Source organism: Rhipicephalus microplus, chromosome 5 (assembly GCF_043290135.1).
Source record: "Rhipicephalus microplus isolate Deutch F79 chromosome 5, USDA_Rmic, whole genome shotgun sequence".
In the NCBI taxonomy this organism is placed as follows: domain Eukaryota; kingdom Metazoa; phylum Arthropoda; class Arachnida; order Ixodida; family Ixodidae; genus Rhipicephalus; species Rhipicephalus microplus.
The window spans coordinates 188,265,188-188,285,359 of record NC_134704.1 but is presented as its reverse complement, the minus strand read 5'-3'; positions in this window follow the sequence as shown (position 1 = coordinate 188,285,359).

Below are 20,172 nucleotides of genomic sequence, written 5' to 3'. Positions count from 1 at the left end.
ATTGAAAGTGGCTGCTGTAAGCTCCGTTTCAGGCTCTACGCACCTAATCTCTTTCAGTGTTTGAATTTTCAGTGCTTTTGGCGTGGATTACAAAGTTGCAAAGGGCGTAAATTGCGCAAATCCCGCAAGGTTGCGCAAATTGTAGCTTAAACAAACATTTATCCGACAAATGTTCTGTAGCAGCCCGCTGTGCGAAATGCCAAAAAGACCATCCAACGTACTCGTGATCGTGCCTCACCTAGAAAAAAAAGGGATACGCATCCTCCAGCCTAAAGTGAAATTCAATCTTATGTTTCAAGAGGCACACAATCGATTTGCACTCGATCAGTCGCTTTCATCTTTTGATTATATAACCCGCCGCTGCACCGCGCCACACCTTTTCGCGCTTGCAAGTGTCGCAAAGAGTGTGACCGCAGTAACGCCATAAGCCCCCTCCACCCGGCTGGAGGAGCCTCTGCTGATCCGCTACTTGACAAACAGGGCCATGTCTGCCGGAACCCGGGCCGCTGCAAGCGCTCTGCAAGACTCCCATGTCTACCGTACCCCGGGCCACTGCAAGAGCAGATAGGTCCTAAACCTTTGCGAATGGACCTGCTGGGCACGAACCTTCCGCGACCTCACAAGAGGTCATGAATACAATTCCCTTTACTCCGGTGCCTAAGGCGTGAAAGGATAGGCGAAACTCATTTGATCTAGCCAAAACATAAAAAACCCTAAATTACAGAGCCCAATAAAGGACCTCTAAGCTAAGGCAACACTTTTGTACACACAGCATCCATCAACAATAAAATGACACAAATACTAGAGTTTAACGTCAGAGGACTGCTGAGAAACGTCGACGATATCTGAGAACTTCTAAACAAACATACACCAATTGTGCTGCGTGTGAAAAAAAACACGCAATTAAAATCCCCGCACACAAACTTGCTACGCAGTTACACTATATTTCGAAACGATAAGGATGATGCTGTCACATCATTCAGCGGTGTTGCCATTGCAGTTGAACAGCTTGTGCACATTTACTGCCTCAAACACCCCTTGAGGTGATGGCCGTCCGAGCTGTCTTTTTCAACACGCTGGTCACAATTTGCTCTATTTACACACCTCCAAATCCCCAACTCTATAAAAAGAAACTTCAGACATTCATAGATGAACTACCAGGATCCCAAGTTGCCCTGGGAGTCTTCGTAGTACATAATCGCGATGCGCGTGGTCGCCTGATTGAACACTTGCTTTTCTTTCCCGCAGGATGCCTCCTGGATCTCAGAAATCCGACATGTTACTATACCATTAACAATACCAACTCGTCCATAGACCTCAGCATAACGTCTCCATCACTTCTATCCCTATCTGAATAGAAACTCATCAATGACTCACATGGTAATGACCATTTTGCTTAAGTTGTATGCAAATCAAAATCTAATATATTTTCTTCACAGGTTCCCAAATGGCCCACCGCGAAAGCCGCTTTGGAACAGTTTCAAAAAATGACTCTCTCAGCTTGGACTAACATGGGGTTGTTAAAGAATAGAAGCTGCTGGGAGCTACCTGACAGCTCTTTTAATTGATGATGCAACAAAATGTATACCACAAACATGTGGACCGTCAGTCAAACGACGAGTCTCATGTTCAAATAATGAGTGCCGTAATGCACACACAAAATAAAATAACGTATGAAGGTTGCTCAGAGACTCACCGACGTCGCAGAATTTTACGAACTTTCAGAACATTAGGTTGAGAGACAGGAGAACGCGCCGACAGGAAAGAAGGAAAAGTTGGCACAAAATTTTTTCGGGAATCAGTACATACGGAGATGAGGCGAGAGCCTGGAACATAGCTGGTACGTTGGCAGAACGACAAGCACACTCAGTTCCGCTGGTGAACACACAAGGGAACATTTCTGAAGACCAGGCGAACACTCTCGGGGTGCATTTCGAACAGGTCTCAGCTCATCCCATTACAGTGCAGTATTCCAAAGATGCAAAAGAAGAATAGAAAAATAGAACGCAAATCCAAAACATTCAGGCATGCAATGAACGATTCACCTTAGCGGAGCTACAAGCATCGCTAAGCTGCTGCAACGAAAAACCCGCTCTAGGCTCTGACAGCACAGTATACAAAATGCCGAAACGCAAATGCTATGAAACCCAAGAAGCACTTCTTTTCTTATACAACACCGTTTGACTTTACGGTGAGGTCCCTCGCGCCTGGAAACAAGCCATAATTATTACAATTTTTAAACAGGGCAAGGACCCATCTTCACTTTCCAGTACAGGCCAATAGCGCTAACTAGTTTCCCTTGAAAAGTTTTTGAGAAAATGATAAGTAGGCGAGTGATGCACTTCCTTAAAGATAATGGCCTACATGATTCATATCAGTGTGGGTATCGAGCGGCTATGTCAACCACTGACCACATTACTCGTATCGGGGCACTAATTTGTGATGTTTTCATTCTGAAACATTTCTTTCTTTCTGTGTTCCTCCATAGAAAGAAGGCATATGACATCACGTTTCTGTTTGGCATACTTCGACATCTGTCACAGTTAGGCTTGCGGGGTAGAATGTTGTCAAAAATTGACAGCTATCTGTTCAATTGAACATTTCGTGTTCGAATGGGCATTGCTTCTTCCAGTGAATTCATTTAAAAAACAGGAGCGCCGCAAGGAGGTGTTTTGAGTTGTACACTATTTAGAGTTAAATTGGACTCTTTGTGCTTCGCTTTCCCACGAAATATGTTTTATCGCACATATTGTGACGATGTACAGGTCAGTTCCAAATAAGTAATCTCTCCATGTGTGAATACCAGGTCCACTTAGGTTTCATTAGGATTCCAAAATGGGTGGATAAAAAGTAGGTTTGAACTGAACGCACAAAAGAGCACTTGTGTCCTATTTTATAGAAAGAGGGGCCTTCATCCTGTTCCTGGCATCGACTTGCAAGGTCAACATCTGCCTGCAAAGACTGAGCATAAGTTTCCGCGCATACTAATTGACTTAAAATTGACCTCCGTGTCACACATCAAGCATATCAAAAGAAAGTGTTTAAAAAGCATGAATATTCTGAAAGTGTTATTTCGAACTACGTGGGACTGTAGTAAGTGCCTGCTGAATTTTAAGAAAAGCCACAATCACACTTGTCTAGAATAGGTGGCCATCGTTTATCAATCTGCGACACAAAGTGCTTTGAAAGTGCTGAATCCTGCGAACAATTTGGGCTCAAGCCCTCGCACGTATTGGGGTGACAGAGTATTTTATGAACGTGCTGGAAATTTTGAAATGGCGGTTCGGAAACAATGGAATCAATGAGCAGAAATATTCAAAATATTTCCACACGCTGAAAGCAGTGAAACTAGCGAGTGATGTGACTGCTCTGCACAAGCTATTCTACACACTGCAACTTTACAAGAGACACTGCATAGTTTTGGAATCACGGAGCCATCCTACGCAGATATACTGAATGAAGTTCTGCGCAAATTCATACCAGCTGACATTCACGCAAAGTACTTTAAAGGGAAAGTATGGAGAACGCAATAGAAACGAGCCAGGCTTCACCTGATCATGAACTTGAACGACTGATAAAATTTCTCTGCATTGAAGTTTAATGCTGAGAAAAGGAGTTCTTTAGAAGAAAATTTCCCAAAACGTCGTTGCAGCGTACCTGTAAAATTTAGATCATTCAAGAAACAGTCTACGACCCCTACAGCATCGCTTCTTCAAAGAACACTATCTTCCGTCTCATCCTGTTTTTTCAGCGCTGCTATGATCACAAGATGGAAGACTGCACGAGTGACATCGCTCTTGCAGAGAGGCGCGAAAAACTCGTGACAGATTGTCGAAGCTTATGGTGCTCGTCAAAAGGACTTGTGGTTCGTACTTGCCGCGGACAGTGCACTAAAGCATGCAAGTGCAGACACGCTTTCTCATTTTACAATGCTCTTGGCTATGAAACACCATCAATGACTAAAGCTGATAAGAAAGCTAATGCTATGGTGCAAGTTTCTTCTCGGAAAGCTTCAGCTTCCAGACTCATCAATGATGTTAATCTCCAGAATTTTCGAGCTTGGATGATGACTTCATCCCATTGCTGCTATATACGCGGTGTTCTCGACAATGAATGCCAGCGAACGTTCATCACTGCGAGCGTTGCTTTCAAGCAAGTCTACCTTGTTGCGAAGCGCGCCTCCGACGAAATTACGAAGGGCGCCACGACTCTCACCGCTGCAACCACTGTTTACAAAAGACGCCGACGCCAACACGGTCCCGAAGGCGTCACTGCTTCGAACTACGCTGGGAAGGTCACCAGCCGTTTGGTAGCGTAGGTTTCTTAGCATGCGACTGCTTTTGCGCAGAGCTGATAGACGAGCGGACGAGACGACGGTGAGTTAAACAAGGTTTATGTACAGAATATATACAGAGGCATTACAAATTCGGCTCTGGGGCCGACAGCTTAGAGACCCGAAGAGCCGAGCTCTCCTCTCTAACACATAGGTCTGCTGACACATTGCTCAACTAACACATAGCTTAACTCTGACACACAGCTCAACTGCGACACACATATCTGCTCTCAAATAGATCTGCTGCTCGCGACGCGCCGCAGAGCTTCGTTTATATGCAACGGGTGAACTCCTAGAGTAACCAAATGTTAACCAGAAGCGCTGCTGATCGTGAGGTCAGACTTTTTCAATGGGGACGCCGCTGGGTCGCGTCATTCTCATCGAATCTGGAGAGGCTGCGCTGCATGTGGCTGCACCCAAGGACGAGTGACGTCGCCACGCATTGCGCCAGACCCGCCAGACAGGAAGGCGCCGGTTGCTTGCTCGAAGGGCTTGCTGGCTGAGGTGACTCACTGTGCGTGCGCGGCAGAGAGGCAGCGCCGCGTGTTGACGTCGTTGAGTTGTTCACGTCAGGCGGGCTCGCATGCTGGCCTTGACACAGATTGCCTTTTTCAGAGGCTAGGACGTTCGCTGTGGACTCGCAGGCAAAACAACCTGCTGTCGCCGAGACCAAACTCGCCATCACTGTGTTTCTTAGAGCCAGCAACCCAACCCGATGATTCATTATGGTCAAGATCATGCTCCACAGTCAGCTCGACAACCTGACCCTCGACAATGAAGCCATTGTGGTGCCTTTATTTGTGAGGACATGATCAAAGTACCAAGTCAGAGTCGTCTTTTTTAAGCCATCTCAGCGGAGAGAAAACACCTTGTGAGCTAGTTGTGAGTGTCATCAGCAAATCGGACCTGCTTTGGTCGTTGATGCCCACTACGAGTGAAGTGGGTGAAAAAAGCTGCCTTACTCGCCATCAACACAAAGATGGGCTGGACTCTCAAGGGCCCCATATCTGGCGTTGTAAGGACGAAAACGAAAGCAAGCACCCAATGTGTGTTTTTAGAACAGGTTCCTACGAAGACGACAAGATAACCTTCCTAATACAAAGATTTTAGGACCTCGATGCTAACGAAATTGCTGACACGCCAAAGTCTCAGCGTCACGCAGCCTTTTTAGAAGAATTCAGCAGCCCAGCCAATCTTCGGAATGGATGATACGAAGCAGCATTGCCATGGAAATCACCTCTAGTTGACATCATGAATAATCAGAAAGTAGCCCTTGTGAGGCTCCATGAACTCGTGAGGTTGCTGTCATCAAACAACGCAGCCATGAGAGCCTACGATAAGGCTATTAGGCGTTATGAGATGAACAGTCATGATGACAAAGTTGAAGAGGCCCCTGATTGTCCAAGGCGCCCGTGTTATATGCCGTGTCAAGAGGTGATCCGCGAGACATCTAAGACGATGAGACTTCGCGTAGTCTTCGACACATTATCGCACGTGTTAGGAGTTTGCCCTCTTAACGAAAACTTGAAAAAGGTCCTAATATCAATGCCGACCTCCTCAAGGTTTTGATCAAGTGTCGTCTTTTCGCCATTGGTAATCCAGCAGACGTGCAAAAGGTGTTTGAACAAATTGGCATTCGAGAAGAAGGTATTGATGCTCTTCATTTCTTGTGCTTTGAAGGGCTAACAGTGGCGGGCAGACCGCTGCTAAAAATACAAGAAATGCGAATGACCAGAGTTCCATTCGGCACTTTCGCAAGCCCATTTTTATTATTTGCAAAGTTCAAATACCATTCCAATCGCGTCGAACAAATTTAGCAAGTAAGGGCTGAAAAACTAGAAGCAAGCTTCTACGTCGATAACCTAGTTTTCGGAGCTCGAGCTACAACAGAAACGCTACAACTCTACCAACAAACGAAGGATATAAAGTTAGGCGGCCGGAACGCAAATGCAGAATTGGTCAACAAACAGCGTCCTGTTAGGAGAGAAGATGAAGCAGGAAGGAGAGACGTCCGCTGAGGAGGTCTCGCAATCCAAGATTCTTGGACCATCCGAGAAGTGCACTAGACAAACCATTGCAGTGATAACTGACTCTCTTGCAAAAGTCATAAAAGCGAAGTGAGCTGTGCTCCAGGCTTCATCGCAAAGTCTCGGCCCCTCAAAATTGGCAGCACCGTAGACCATTTCATTGAAAGTACTCTTCCAGAAAATGTGGATGCAAGTAGATGCCTGGAGAAACGTTATCCACTAGACACTGAAAATTAAGTGCGACTAGTGAACTGTTGAACTTCAAGACCTCAAAGGCTTTAGAGCCAAGAGGTATTAAATAGACAGCTATAGCTCGCATGCTAGTGTTTACCAGCTGCATATCTTTTACAGACGCTAGTCGGTGTGTCTACAGAATGCTGCCTTACGTACAAGTCGAAGAGAGTGTTGGAACGGCCCGACTCCAGGAGCTCGTCGCTAAGTCTCGGGTTGCTCCAATCAAGGGTTCAGCTTCACCACGCCTGGAACTTGTCGGTGTTGTTCTTGGAGCTCGATTTCTTAAGCTATTCCTACATACTGTGCCCGTTGGTGTTCGGTAATTCAACTTTGTCAGGCGTGGAGGTGGTTGTAAATTGACTGATCCTCCTACGCACAACAGCGAGCGCATAGAATGATTGAGAAGGACGAGAAAGTAGAGACCGTCAGAAAATAGAACCCAATTTTCCCTTCGGATGCTGCGATTTTCTTCTTTTTCATTTGGCGCGTTTAAACGCCGAAGTGTGGTTTTCCCACAGACCATAAAAGTTTGAAAAAATTGCCAGAAAATGTGCAAATAAGCAGTCCAGACTGAAGTGCTTAGACTTTAAGAGTGTGTGCTATGAACTCATGTCCCTGAGAATACTAAAAAGATTATTGCAGTGGGTATGCACATATTATTTCAACTAAAACAACCTAAAGTCTCAAGTACATTGTCAACGCCAGGACAAAATGTTCTTCAACCTCACGATGATGGTGTAAACTTTGAAGCTAAGGTGCAATGCAGAAAGGAGTGCTTACTGTAAGTAGTAGAAACAACGACAGCAGAAAATAAAGGTTAATTCGAAAGGTACAGTGGCAAAGCGTTGTATATTTTGATATATCATCACACATTATACTAATGAACACAAAAGAAGCACGCTTATATATTTTAAAAGAAAGATTCTCAAAAAAGCAGTAATGAATTTTCTTTCTACTAGGCCTTGTCTTGACGCCAAAATATGTAGGGCAAGCATCAGGTGCAATATTTGTCACGAAGCACATTCAACATTCTGAAGAGAACTTTCAGCAGAGTCGATAGCGACTGCTCTAGGTGAAAGAGAGGATGTGGAAGAGGAGGCTTGTACCATCAAATTGATAAACAGTTCATCAACAGTTTTTTCTGCTGACTGCAGTCGCAAAGACAGAAGGCAGAAGTCAGCGTGTTATTGTCGTGTTTTTAAGAATACGCTGAGCCAAAGATTGTCAGGGAATCTTGGCTGTCAAGGTAATGGAGAAAAAAGACATCTAATAGCATCGTTTGCAGGACGTGAAACAGAAAGACTCACAACGTCTCTGGAAGTGAAAGTAAAATGTCACAGATTTGCCGCAAAGGCGAAGAAATGAAGGAGATAGAATTATTCGGTAGCTCACGCCCCAAAGGGCGAGCGTATAGAAACGGGCCCCGCATTTCTCACGTACAAACGTCGCACGAAACGTCTCACAGGTACAAATCAGCGCGTAGAGGCGTCTTAGTTGTTACTTCATTGTGTCTGAAAAGCGCGCCCTTTTCACAAACGGAATCTGCGCAACAATTCCAGAGCCGGTACGCACGGTAACTACAAGAGGAACATTCCAGTGAAAGCCCTTCGCAATCCAAGACATACGCACGATCGTCCCACTGTGTGATAAAGGCGCGTGAGTGAGCATCCACCTTTTCTACCAGGTGTTTTCTACCCTGAGCAGTAAATTACGTGTGAGAGATGAGAACGCACTTCGCCGCACGCTCATTGCACAGTCTTGCTGGTAATGCTGACAACTCGACAGTTCCCCTCGAGACGCGCGCCGCCACGCGCTCAGTGCGCCATCTTGCCGGTAATGCTGAAAACACACACTCTAAGGCAAAAGGCTGTTAAAACTGCGTGTGGTTCGTCGTTTTGGTGTCTAATGGGGCATCCACAACCATTAATTTCTCGGAGAACTAATGGGACCGGGTCTAACAGTGAGTTCCCACAGATGAGCTCTAGGGACTAACTTTTAGTACTCACATTTACACCTTAGTGTGTAACCGTTACACCAACAATTCACCTCAGAGGACTAACATTTAGTCCTTACATTGGCACCTTATAGAGCAACTGGTATTCACCACAGTTGCACCTTACCGGGATACCGTTTGTCCTCCTATTTGTTATATAGTGCTCAATATATACTGCGCGGTTCCAGCAAAGAAATCTTGTTTTAAGTCAGTGCCACTGTCTGTTTCTTTCGTGTCCCTCGTTATTTGCGCTATATTTATGTGAATAATGTCGTACCAACACGCCCAAGGAACCACGTTGGGTAAATATCTGGTATTGGGAACATTGGAGGTAAACATACTGTAAAAAGTTAGTGAAAATCGAACTGCGAAATCGGTGTGAAGAGGATGGGTTGAAGCGGACTCACGACCTAAATAGAAGAGCAGTTGTTCAGCTGGCTGATTGTCGCCACTGACCAGTACTGGAAGGGAGACACAAGAAGAGTATTAAGTAGAAGGAAAGTTTACTGCAGCAAAAACTATCATCGGGCGCATAGTTTAAGGTTAAGGTGACAACTGTGCAAAATGTACAAATCAAAATCAACTGCGCTTGCCAACAACATAGAGAAGGGTGACATGACTGAACTGTAGGACATACTGTAGAACAGGTCATAAACAGCAAGGCAATTCACGCGAAGAAAGCGATTGTGCTTCGTCATGACACAAAGGTTTCCATAGATTGTCGAGCTTTCATAAGACAAAAGCAGCATGAAGCGTGAAAACTTAGGCAAATTGGTAAGACATAAATAAATATACTTAGAGCCCAACCTAGAAGTAGTTACAGCGTAACTAAGGAAGAAATATACAAAGATGAAAAGAGCACCAGTTTCCAAGAAAAAGCCAATAGCGAACTTTTGTACGTATATAGGTGAAAAAAAGAGAATGGGTAAGCGTATAAGGGTGGAGTTCAAAACCACTGCGATGCAAATTCACAAAAACTTTTCTGTTCTGTTCTGGCAGTTTAGCTGCAGAGAAGTTGAGGTCCATATTGCCTCGGCTACTTCATATTTGGGTTCTGAGGTAAAAAAATCAAAATAATAATACTGAATGATATTCACAAATGAACAATCAGCAAAACATTTATAGAATGGTATCCTAAAACTAGTCGACATAAAATGTCAATGTACAGTTTGCCAGCATGCAGCAGTTCACACTGTCATAAAATGTTTACTCGCACATATTTATATTTTTACTCTCAGTATATGCAGCAACACATCAATTCATATATGTCAACTACGGGCTCTTTATCACAAGCACCTATCAAGCTCGGTCTCCACTAAGAAGTCTGACAGCAATAAGTTCACCTTTTTGTGAAAATGCTTCTCAGGTCAAGGTGTGAGTAATTTCTTTATTGTTAGGGTCATCTGTTAAACCTTGCTAGCTTCTCCCTTTATTTTTTGCTGAGTTTGTGTATTTTACGTTTTACAATATGGCGGGCATTTTCTTTCACGTGACCACAATGGCTTTCGAGGAAGTTGGATCTATGTAGACAGTATAGAGGCTGCTTGTGCATGCTACTTCCAGTCGAAATTTGCGTAATAATGTCTCTAGTTCTCGAGGGAGATTGTCGCTATTGAAAGATTTCTGTGTGGATCAACTTCATAAAGTACAGAGTTCATCAACTTAACCCTATGAAATCACTTCTTTATAGAACACTTAGCTTCTTGTGTTATAACATTTTCAAACAACTGAACCAAATAAAATGATTGCCAAGTCTCTTCCTTCGGTTGCTTTCTCGGCGAGGCTCTCTGCCTCTCCAATACATTTTATTTCATTGTGACTAGACACCGATTGGAGTACGATGTTGTGATTTTGCGCTGAGGCACATTACAGTCTCTTTTCTGAAATTCGGGTATAAAGAATGCACATGCTGACGCTTCTTCAGAGCATGAACAATCTTGATATATCTTCGTCTTTTCATTCAGCATTATGTTAAATTAATAAAGCACCATCTGTGCTGCCACTATAGCCGTCATGTCTGCTTTCTTCCGTATGGCACCTATTTCACAGATGACGTTCCGAACCGGCAGCGTCCACGGCAGGTTTGTTGGTTATTATTGCGTACATCCTGGTACTACTGCTTGGAATGATGACACACTATCCTGCAGTCGCGTTGCCAGCTTTTGTGTGAGTTCACCAGATAAAAATGGCTTTCTTGTAGCGTGAAATTCCTAGACAAATGTCTAGATGATTCTTTAGCTGGAAGAACTGCCAAAGGTGGTTGTCGAGCCTCTGTATACACTAAATGACGTGAAGTCGACCTTATTAACTCCACACAAACCTTCATGCTCTTGGCCAATAATAATTGAAGTTTTGTTTTGGTAAAAATTGCAAATCCGTGCAGTAATTGCAGGGAGTAACTTACGATGGAGCGTATCCTTGCAACATATAGGGCCAACAGTAAATCTGTAGTACCGTCTCATTTAGCCCTGCAGGAATGATGGAGGATTCAATTGGCTTGATTCAATTTTTGTTCAAGGGACTGAACCTGAGGTGATGATGTTATTCTCCGGTTTAAAATCACACCAGCGATCTAAGAGTTTCATAGCTGAAGCTGTTATGAGATGAAAAACTTGGATCAAGCGCAGCGTCATGGTTGTCTACCACCACCGCCTGTTCCCGTATCCAGTATCGAGAAATATGAAAAAAAACCTAGTTCTAAGGATACAGTGGGGCTCACACCCGGGTCAGCTGCATGCCTACTCAGTGTTCTACAGCTGAGCCATGCCGGCGATAGAGAATTGTTCTCCAACACTACTTAGGCAGGCTTGATGTCGGGATTGTATTCGCTTAAATATAAGTAATAACGCGTTTTACAACAGAAAGAGAACAACGAGGCATCACACTATGCGATTGATTGATTTGTGGGGTTTAACGTCCCAAAACCACCATATTTACACGTGTGGTTCTTTTGGTTTACGAAGGAAGACGCTATCACTTTCTGTTAAGCGCAACGCAGGCCGCGTTTATCTTGTATGCCACTCTGGAACGCGTTACGACGCGTGTATAAAAAACTGACACGTGCGGTTCTTTTCGTTTGCGAAGGAAGACGCTATCACTTTCTGTAAAGCGCAACGCAGGCCGCGTTTATCTTGTATGCAACTTTGGAACGCGTTACGACGCGTGTATAAAAAGCCGGCGCAGTGCGCCACTGGGGGTCTTTTCTTTTTTTTTTCCGGCGGCCGACGACTGTTCACGCCGCTGTTGCTATGAGTTGTGTTTGGGCCTGTTTTGCTGGGCACAAGTTCGCCCAATAAACAGTTCGCCTGACACCGCCCTGACTCCTGCGTGCTTCCTCTCAAGTGCTGCGTGTATCACAACCTCGTGACATCTGGTGGAGGTGCTTCTCGGTCCATGTACCGTACGCCCCCGTCCAGCCGTCGAGGCAAGTCGAGGCATTTCAAGAATTAAAGCGACGCCTGCAAACGCCGCCAATACTGGCGCACTTCGACGAAGAAGCTGACACCGAAATTCACACGGACGCAAGCAGCACAGGGCTCGGCGCCGTGATCGTGCAGAGGACCGACGGACTTGAAAGGGTCATCAGTTACGCTAGCCGGTCACTTTCGAAGGCAGAAGCCAATTATTCCACGACAGAAAAGGAATGCCTTGCCATCATCTGGGCTACATCAAAGTTCCGCCCCTACCTGTACGGCAGGCCTTTCAAAGTCGTGAGTGACCACCACGCCTTGTGTTGGCTAGCTAACTTGAAGGATCCATCAGGGCGCCTCGCACGGTGGAGTCTCAGACTACAAGAATTTGACATCACCGTCGTCTACAAGAGCGGACGAAAGCACTCCGACGCCGACTGCTTGTCTCGCGCCCCTGTCGATCCGCCGCCCCAGGATGACCAGGACGACGACTCTTTCCTGGGACCCATAAGTACCGACGACTACGCGGAACGCCAACGAGCTGACCCGGAGCTCAAGATCCTCATGGACTACCTGCAAGGCAAAGAGCCGCCTACCTTCCGCGGATCGACCTACGAAGACCCGGAAAGCTGGCTTGACATTTACGACCGCGTCGCAGCCCTCAATAAGTGGGACCCGGACGACAAGCTGCGTCATGTGTATTTTTACCTGAAAGACGCCGCAAGGACTTGGTTCGAGAACCGCGAGTCAACGCTTCGAACCTGGGACGACTTCCGCGTTGCTTTCCTGCGCACCTTTGCAAGCGTCGTGCGAAAGGAAAGAGCCGCAGCACTGCTTGAAACGCGGGTGCAGCTCCCCAACGAAAACGTAACGATCTTTACGGAGGAAATGACGCGACTTTTCCGCCACGCCGACGCCGACATGTCTGAGGACAAGAAGGTTCGCCTGCTTATGCGAGGAGTAAAGCAGGAGCTCTTCGCCGGACTGATCAGAACCCCGCCAAAGACGGTACAAGAGTTCCTCTCCGAGGCTACCACCATCGAGAAGACTCTTGAAATGCGGACCAGCCAATACGATCGGCGCATGTCGCCAGACGTCGCAGAAGTCCGAGGACTCTGCCCCAACGACCTGCGCGAGACCATACGTGCTATTGTTCGTGAAGAACTGCGCCGCATGTTGCCATCGTCTCAGCCCCAAGTCGCCTCTCTCGAAGACGTAGTCCGCGAGGAACTACAGCGCTCACTGAGCGTTCCTGAACGGCCACAGCCCCAACCGGAGGCGATTACCTACGCCGCTACTGCACGACGACCTGTCGCCGCTCCTCGCCAACACCAGGACTCAACGTCCTCCTGAAGAAAAACTTCTCGCCGCTCCGCGCCGACCACCTCCTCGTGGTACCTTCAGCGTTACGTCCAGAGGTTCTGGAAGCATTACACGACGACCCGACAGCCGGACATCTTGGTGTTTCCCGCACACTGTCACGAATAAAAGAGAAGTACTATTGGCCTCGCCTCGCTGCCGACGTCGCCCACTACGTAAAAACATGCAGAGACTGTCAGCGACGCAAGACGCCGACAACTAGGCCAGCCGGACTTCTGCAACCCGTCGAACCACCTCAACGGCCATTCCAACAAATCGGCATGGACTTACTGGGGCCGTTCCCGACGTCAACTTCTGGCAACAAATGGATTGTCGTAGCGACTGACTACCTCACCCGCTATGCCGAAACAAGGGCCTTGCCCAAGGGCACTGCCGCCGAGGTCGCCATGTTCTTCATTGAGAACATCGTCCTCCGCCACGGAGCCCCCGAGGTCCTCATCACCGACAGAGGTACGGCCTTTACGGCTGACCTAACGCAAGCGATCTTGAGGTACAGTCAGACAAGCCACCGCCGAACCACCGCCGAACCACCCACAGACGAATGGCCTCACCGAGCGTCTAAATAAGACCATCGCCGACATGCTGGCCATGTACGTGGACGTCGAGCACAAGACGTGGGACGCCATACTCCCGTATGTAACCTTCGCGTACAACACGGCCGTGCAGGAAACGACGCAGTTTGCTCCATACAAGCTCGTCTACGGACGGAGCCCAACAACGACGCTTGACGCCATGCTACCGGTCGGCACCGACGAAGAAGACCTCGACGTCGCCAGCTACCTGGATCGCGCTGAAGAAGCTCGACAGCTAGCCCGCCTGCGTATCAAGAGCCAACAGACGGTCGACAGGCGCCACTACAACCTTCGACGACACCACACCGAATACCAACCAGGTGACCTTGTCTGGGTCTGGACGCCGATACGACGACGGGGATTGTCTGAGAAGCTCCTGCGACGCTACTTTGGACCCTCTGAGGTAGTCCGACGTCGTGGTGAACTGGACTATGAGGTCGTGCCCGATGGCTTAACGTCATCCCAACGACGCCGTGCACGACCCGAAGTCGTACACGTGGTGCGACTTAAACCTTATTACGCGCGCTGATTAGCTGATACGCATTGTTAATGTAATTTATTGCATGTACTCTCTCTTATGTTCTGTCTTTAGCATCGGGACGATGCTTTTTCAGAGGGGGGTAGTGACACGTGCGGTTCTTTTGGTTTACGAAGGAAGACGCTATCACTTTCTGTTAAGCGCAACGCAGGCCGCGTTTATCTTGTATGCAACTTTGGAACGCGTTACGACGCGTGTATAAAAAGCCGGCGCAGTGCGCCACTGGGGGTCTTTTCTTTTTTTTTCCGTCGGCCGACGACTGTTCACGCCGCTGTTGCTATGAGTTGTGTTTGGCCCTGTTTTGCTGGGCACAAGTTCGCCCAATAAACAGTTCGCCTGACACCGCCCTGACTCCTGCGTGCTTCCTCTCAAGTGCTGCGTGTATCACAACCTCGTGACAATATGATTATGAGAGACGCCGTAGTGGAGGGCTCCGGAAAGTTCGACCACCTGGGGTTCTTTAACGTGCACCCAAATCTGAGCACACGTGCCTACAACATTTCCGCCTCCATCGGAAATGCAGCCGCCGCAGCCGGGAATCGAACCCGCGACCTGCGGGTCAGCAGCCGAGTACCTTAGCCACTAGCCCACCGCGGCGGGGCATCACACTATGCGAATAGCCCAACAAGTGGGTCATCTAATGCTCCAACCCAATACAAAAGCTCGTTTTTGATCACCTGATAAATGTGCCACATAATAACTTCAGGCATAATTCCGTGTCGTCGTCAGCCTATGCATGAACAGTGGGCACAAAATTCCTTACAAGTGTTCAGCGGATACAACGCTTCTGAGAATAATGACACAAATAGCACCACGAATTCTGATCTAGTACTCAGAAATTATTATTAGTGTCTATGTGAACCGCTAAGAAGTGTGCTTGCATCCAATGAGCATATAAAAAGGTTCCGAAAGACTACTCTTCTAGCTTTCGCTGTGATAGTGCTGCGCCTTCCTTGCAGGCCTGCGTTTTTTTTTGCATTTGAATATGCGGGTTTTCCAGAACAATATGGCATCACCAGGTCTTTTTGATGTAGACGGTAGTATTGCTGTTTTGCCAGACATAGTGCCATACCCCTTCGTATAAGAAAGCGGTCTACATAATACGATGTCTCTTGTAAAGTTAGTTGCACATGCAAAAACAATGAACCAGACGTCCATGTACTTACATATTCAGTATATATAGAACACCTGATGTTAGGTGGAATATTATACGACAGCAGCGCCAAGACTGCAATAAAGAGAGTTAAAGACAAGTTCTCATGCTGGACCCTCCGACGTGAACACAAAAATTTGCCGGTGCTTCAACAAGTGTGCGATCCAATGCAGTTTCTTGCCCTAAAATGCCTGCAACCATAGGCATTTCAGAACGAGAACGTGGTTCAGTTTGTTGTATGCTCGGTCATCTCCAAGAAATACAGCGACCATGAAGTTTCTTCGCATACGTTGATTTTTCACGGCTGTTATCAAGTCTAAAATGCAGTCGATTGTGCATCTACCTCTTTTGAAGCAGGCTATGCTTTTTGGTAGTAGTTTTATTTATTTATTTATTTATTTAGGTACCCTAAGGGCCCAAATGGGCATTACATAGGGGGGGAATGGGTTGAAAGCCGACACAACGTACAATATTGTAAAAAGAAAGAATCAACACAACAAAAGTGACATTACAATATTATAAAGGCAGCAAAAGTACACAATTGCAAAGTACAGCGTGAAACATATAAAAAAAGTGTAAAAGTGAAAGAAAATCTGGTATTTGGAAGGCAGGAACACAAATTTACAGCCTAAAAAAGATGAGCATGATGAAGACAAGTTACAGTGTATTTTGAATAGCTAGAAAAGCGAGGAGTGCGGTTTGAAAAGAAGAGGTGTCTGTTTGGTCCACTAGGCTACTAGGTAAAGAATTCTATTCATTGATTGCCAGAACAAGGGGTGACTTTTGATATTTGTTTGTTCGGGCGAAAATTGGGCTAACTTTGTGAGCGTGGTCAGCGCGTGCTGACGTATAGGGTGCCGGGAGTATAAATTTGTGAGCGAATGGTGTTGGATGATGGTACAGGGTGTGAAAAAAAGTTAATCTTGACAACTGCCTGCGTTGGATGAGAGGGGGAGAATAAGTTCGTTCTTCAAGGCAGATACACTCTGGTATCTTCAGTACGATGACAGAATGAAGCGCGCGGCCTGGTTCTGTACGGATTCAAGCATGTTAGTCAGACACATCTGATGTGGATGCCAGATGATTTGCGCGTATTCTAGTGAAGAGCGGATAAGAGCATTATACGCGTGAAGTCGTGTCTCTGAATTAGCTGAATAAAGGTGACGCTTGAGCAGGCCGAGCTTTTTACACGCCTTCAATGTGATTTTTTCTATATGGGGGGTCCAGCTTAAATCGGAGGTGAATGTAACTCCCAGATATTTGAAAGATGAAACTCTTTCTATTTTAGCATTATCTATTAAGTAATTATAGGTTTCGGATTTTGTCGTGGAAGAAAATTGCACATGCTTAGTTTTTTCTACGTTTATTTTCATCAGCCATTTTTCGCACCATTCAGTTAGAGTAAATAAATCATGCTGGAGTGTAGAAACATCCTCGGAAGTTACTATTTCTCTATATAACACACAGTCGTCGGCAAAGAGGCGAATTGACGAGGAAATGTTACGTGCGAGGTCGTTTATATAAATCAGAAACAGTAAAGGGCCAAGTACTGACCCCTGGGGGACTCCTGATGAGACACCCACTGGGTCAGAAACGTGGTCATTTAATTTTACGGATTGGAAACGGTCTGTTAAAAAACTACGAATCCAGTGGGTTGTTTTGTCATCCAGATTAAGGTTACAAATTTTAGCCATTAGACAGTGATGTGGAACTTGATCAAACGCCTTCGACAAATTGACAAAAATGGCATCGGTACAAAACAACCTGTGCTGCAAAACGTGGAGGTCAGTGACCAGCTCAAAAAGTTGTGTCTGACATGAGAAATGTTTCCTAAATCCGTGTTGATTGCTAATGAAGACGTTATTCTGATTAAGGTGGGTTACAACATGCGTGAAAAGAGTATGTTCCAGCAACTTGCAGCTGATTGAAGTAAGTGAAATAGGCCTATAGTTAAGGGGATCAGACCGGTCGCCAGATTTGAAAAATGGTAGGTTATGGGCAAATTTCTAATCGTCCGGCAAGCAACCAGAATCTAGGGATTGCTGAAATAACAACGAAAGCAGGTAAGCTGAGTAAGGAGAAGTTGTTTTCAAGAGCTTCGCTGTTATACCGTAGGACCCGGGGCTAGTTTTGGAAGCTAAGTGGTCGATAGCGCATGCCACGCCATGGGCTGTAATTACAATGGGCGTAAAACTGGAATCTATGTTTGGTTGCGACGGATCAAAAGAGTCATTTAAAGGTAGCTCGGTAGTGAAAACTTTGGCAAAGGCTTTGTTAAAATGTTCGGCACATTCTTCCAAGGATAACTTATCCCCGGTTGCATTGGTTAGGACGGGTACCGTGTTTTTGTTCTTGGGATTTATAATACTCCAGAATTTGCTTGGGTCGGTTTTCATAATACTTGGGAGCGTAATAATAAAATACCTATGTTTTGCCTCACTCATTGTTTGTTCAGTTAAAGTAGAAATCTGTTTGTAGTTCTGCCAGTCATCAGGATCGTTGGTTCGAGTTGACTTTCTGTAGGCCCTTTTTTTCCTGTTTAAAAGCCGTTTGACGTCACGGGTAAACCATGGGTCGTTCGTCCTGGAGCTTATTACCGTTTTTGGAATACATGATGCCTGAATTTCTTTGAGCTTGTCGCGAAATAGACACCAGTTTTCATTCATTGTACGATCCTGCAACCCAGTTTCAAGATTAACAGTTAAGGTTTCCAGCATATCGTTCATTTTTTGTAAGTCAACGCGTCCGTAGTTGAAGATTTGTTTTTCTGTTTTAGTTTTGATAGCGCGTGCCACTGATAGTGTGCAGTGTATGGCCTTATGGTCACTTATTTCGTCAATGACGTGTGTGTTAGTAATTTCGGGTTGATTCGTGAGAATGAGGTCAAGCAAATGTGCGCTCCGCGTTGGTTCGCATACTATTTGCGTAAGTTGGTGGTAATGAATACATTGAATGAAGCTAAGGCATTCGAGGCGATTATTTTGCGCAGTGACGGAGTTTGTTGGCCAGTCGATACCCGGGTAGTTAAAATCACCACCTATAACTAAAAAGCTACTTGGAAATTCGTGCAAGATGGTGCCAATTGTATCGTTTAAACTGTCGACGAAATCTGCGGGACCATCGGGGGGACGATAATAAGCGCCTAAGACACAAGGTGTATGGCCAATGTGAATGCTGACCCAGATAATTTCTAATGGTGAATCGATGTCTAGTTGTGATGGGCGATACTGTTCTTTAACTGCGATTGTTACGCCGCCCCCCGCGATGCCCCGCCGCGGTGGTCTAGTGGCTAAGGTACTCGGCTGCTGACTCGCAGGGCGCGGGTTCTAATCCCGGCTGCGGCGGCTGCATTTCTGATGGAGGCGGAAATGTTGTAGGCCCGTGTGCTCAGATTTGGGTGCACGTTAAAGAACCCCAGGTGGTCTAAATTTCCGGAGCCCTCCACTACGGCATCTCTCATAATCATATAGTGGTTTTGGGACGTTAAACCCCACATATCAATCAATCAATCAATACGCCGCCCCCACGAGAGCCGCACCTGTCCTTGCGAAAAATTTCGAAGTTTGAAGGAACGGTAAGATGTTTATTTGATATTTCGTCGGAAAGCCATGTTTCTGTGCCGATAATGATATCGGCTGAACATGTGTGCATAATAGCTTTAAGGGTGTCAAGCTTTGGAAATATACTGCGGAAGTTTGCTAGGAGTAAGGAAACTGGGGCTATTGTTTGGAAGCTACGTGAGCGACTAATAGTGTGTCACCTAGAGGAGGGCTTATTTTTTGCAGAAACCTGGACTACTTCGTTTATGGATGAATCATAGCGGTAAATGCCGCGTTCCGTGTGAAGCTTGTTAAAGCGCACATAGTATTTTCCGCCGTCAGTTCTATTTGCCTTTCCGAATTCACGCAGTTTCATTCTAGCGAACTGAACCTTCTGGGAAAAATCTTCCTCAAGCCATACTTTGGGTGATTCGAGGCTTTTCAGTTTATGTCCAATGCTCAGAGCCTTTATTTGTGATTTAAAGTTCAGAAATTTTACAATGAGTGGCCTATGAAAGTTAGGTCGACTGCGACCAACGCGGTGAGCCCGTTCAATGTCGCCAACGTCATGCCGGAGATGCTTAGAAAAAAATTCCCTTACAATACGTTCCGACTCCACGTAGTCCTCATGTTCGACTACATCAAGACCCTTAATTATATGATTGTTTCTGCGCATGCGGTTATTTATGTCATCCACGAGATCTTTGAGCTCTTCATTGGCCTTGTTAATGTGAACTTTCACTTCTTTAACGGAATCAGCGGCGGCATCGATGTTAACCTTACAATCAGACACATTTTTCATACTTCGTTCGATAGCGCGAACACGAGTGTCGATGCTTGTGATATGCTGTTTGATTTCTGCCAGAGCCGTTTTGGTTTCTTCATGACACTCCTTGACAAGTGCGAGCACATCATCGATTTTGGGCCCTGGATTTGCTTCGACATCTCCAGCTGATAGCGGCAGGAGCGCAAGGCACATAGACAGTAGCAGTG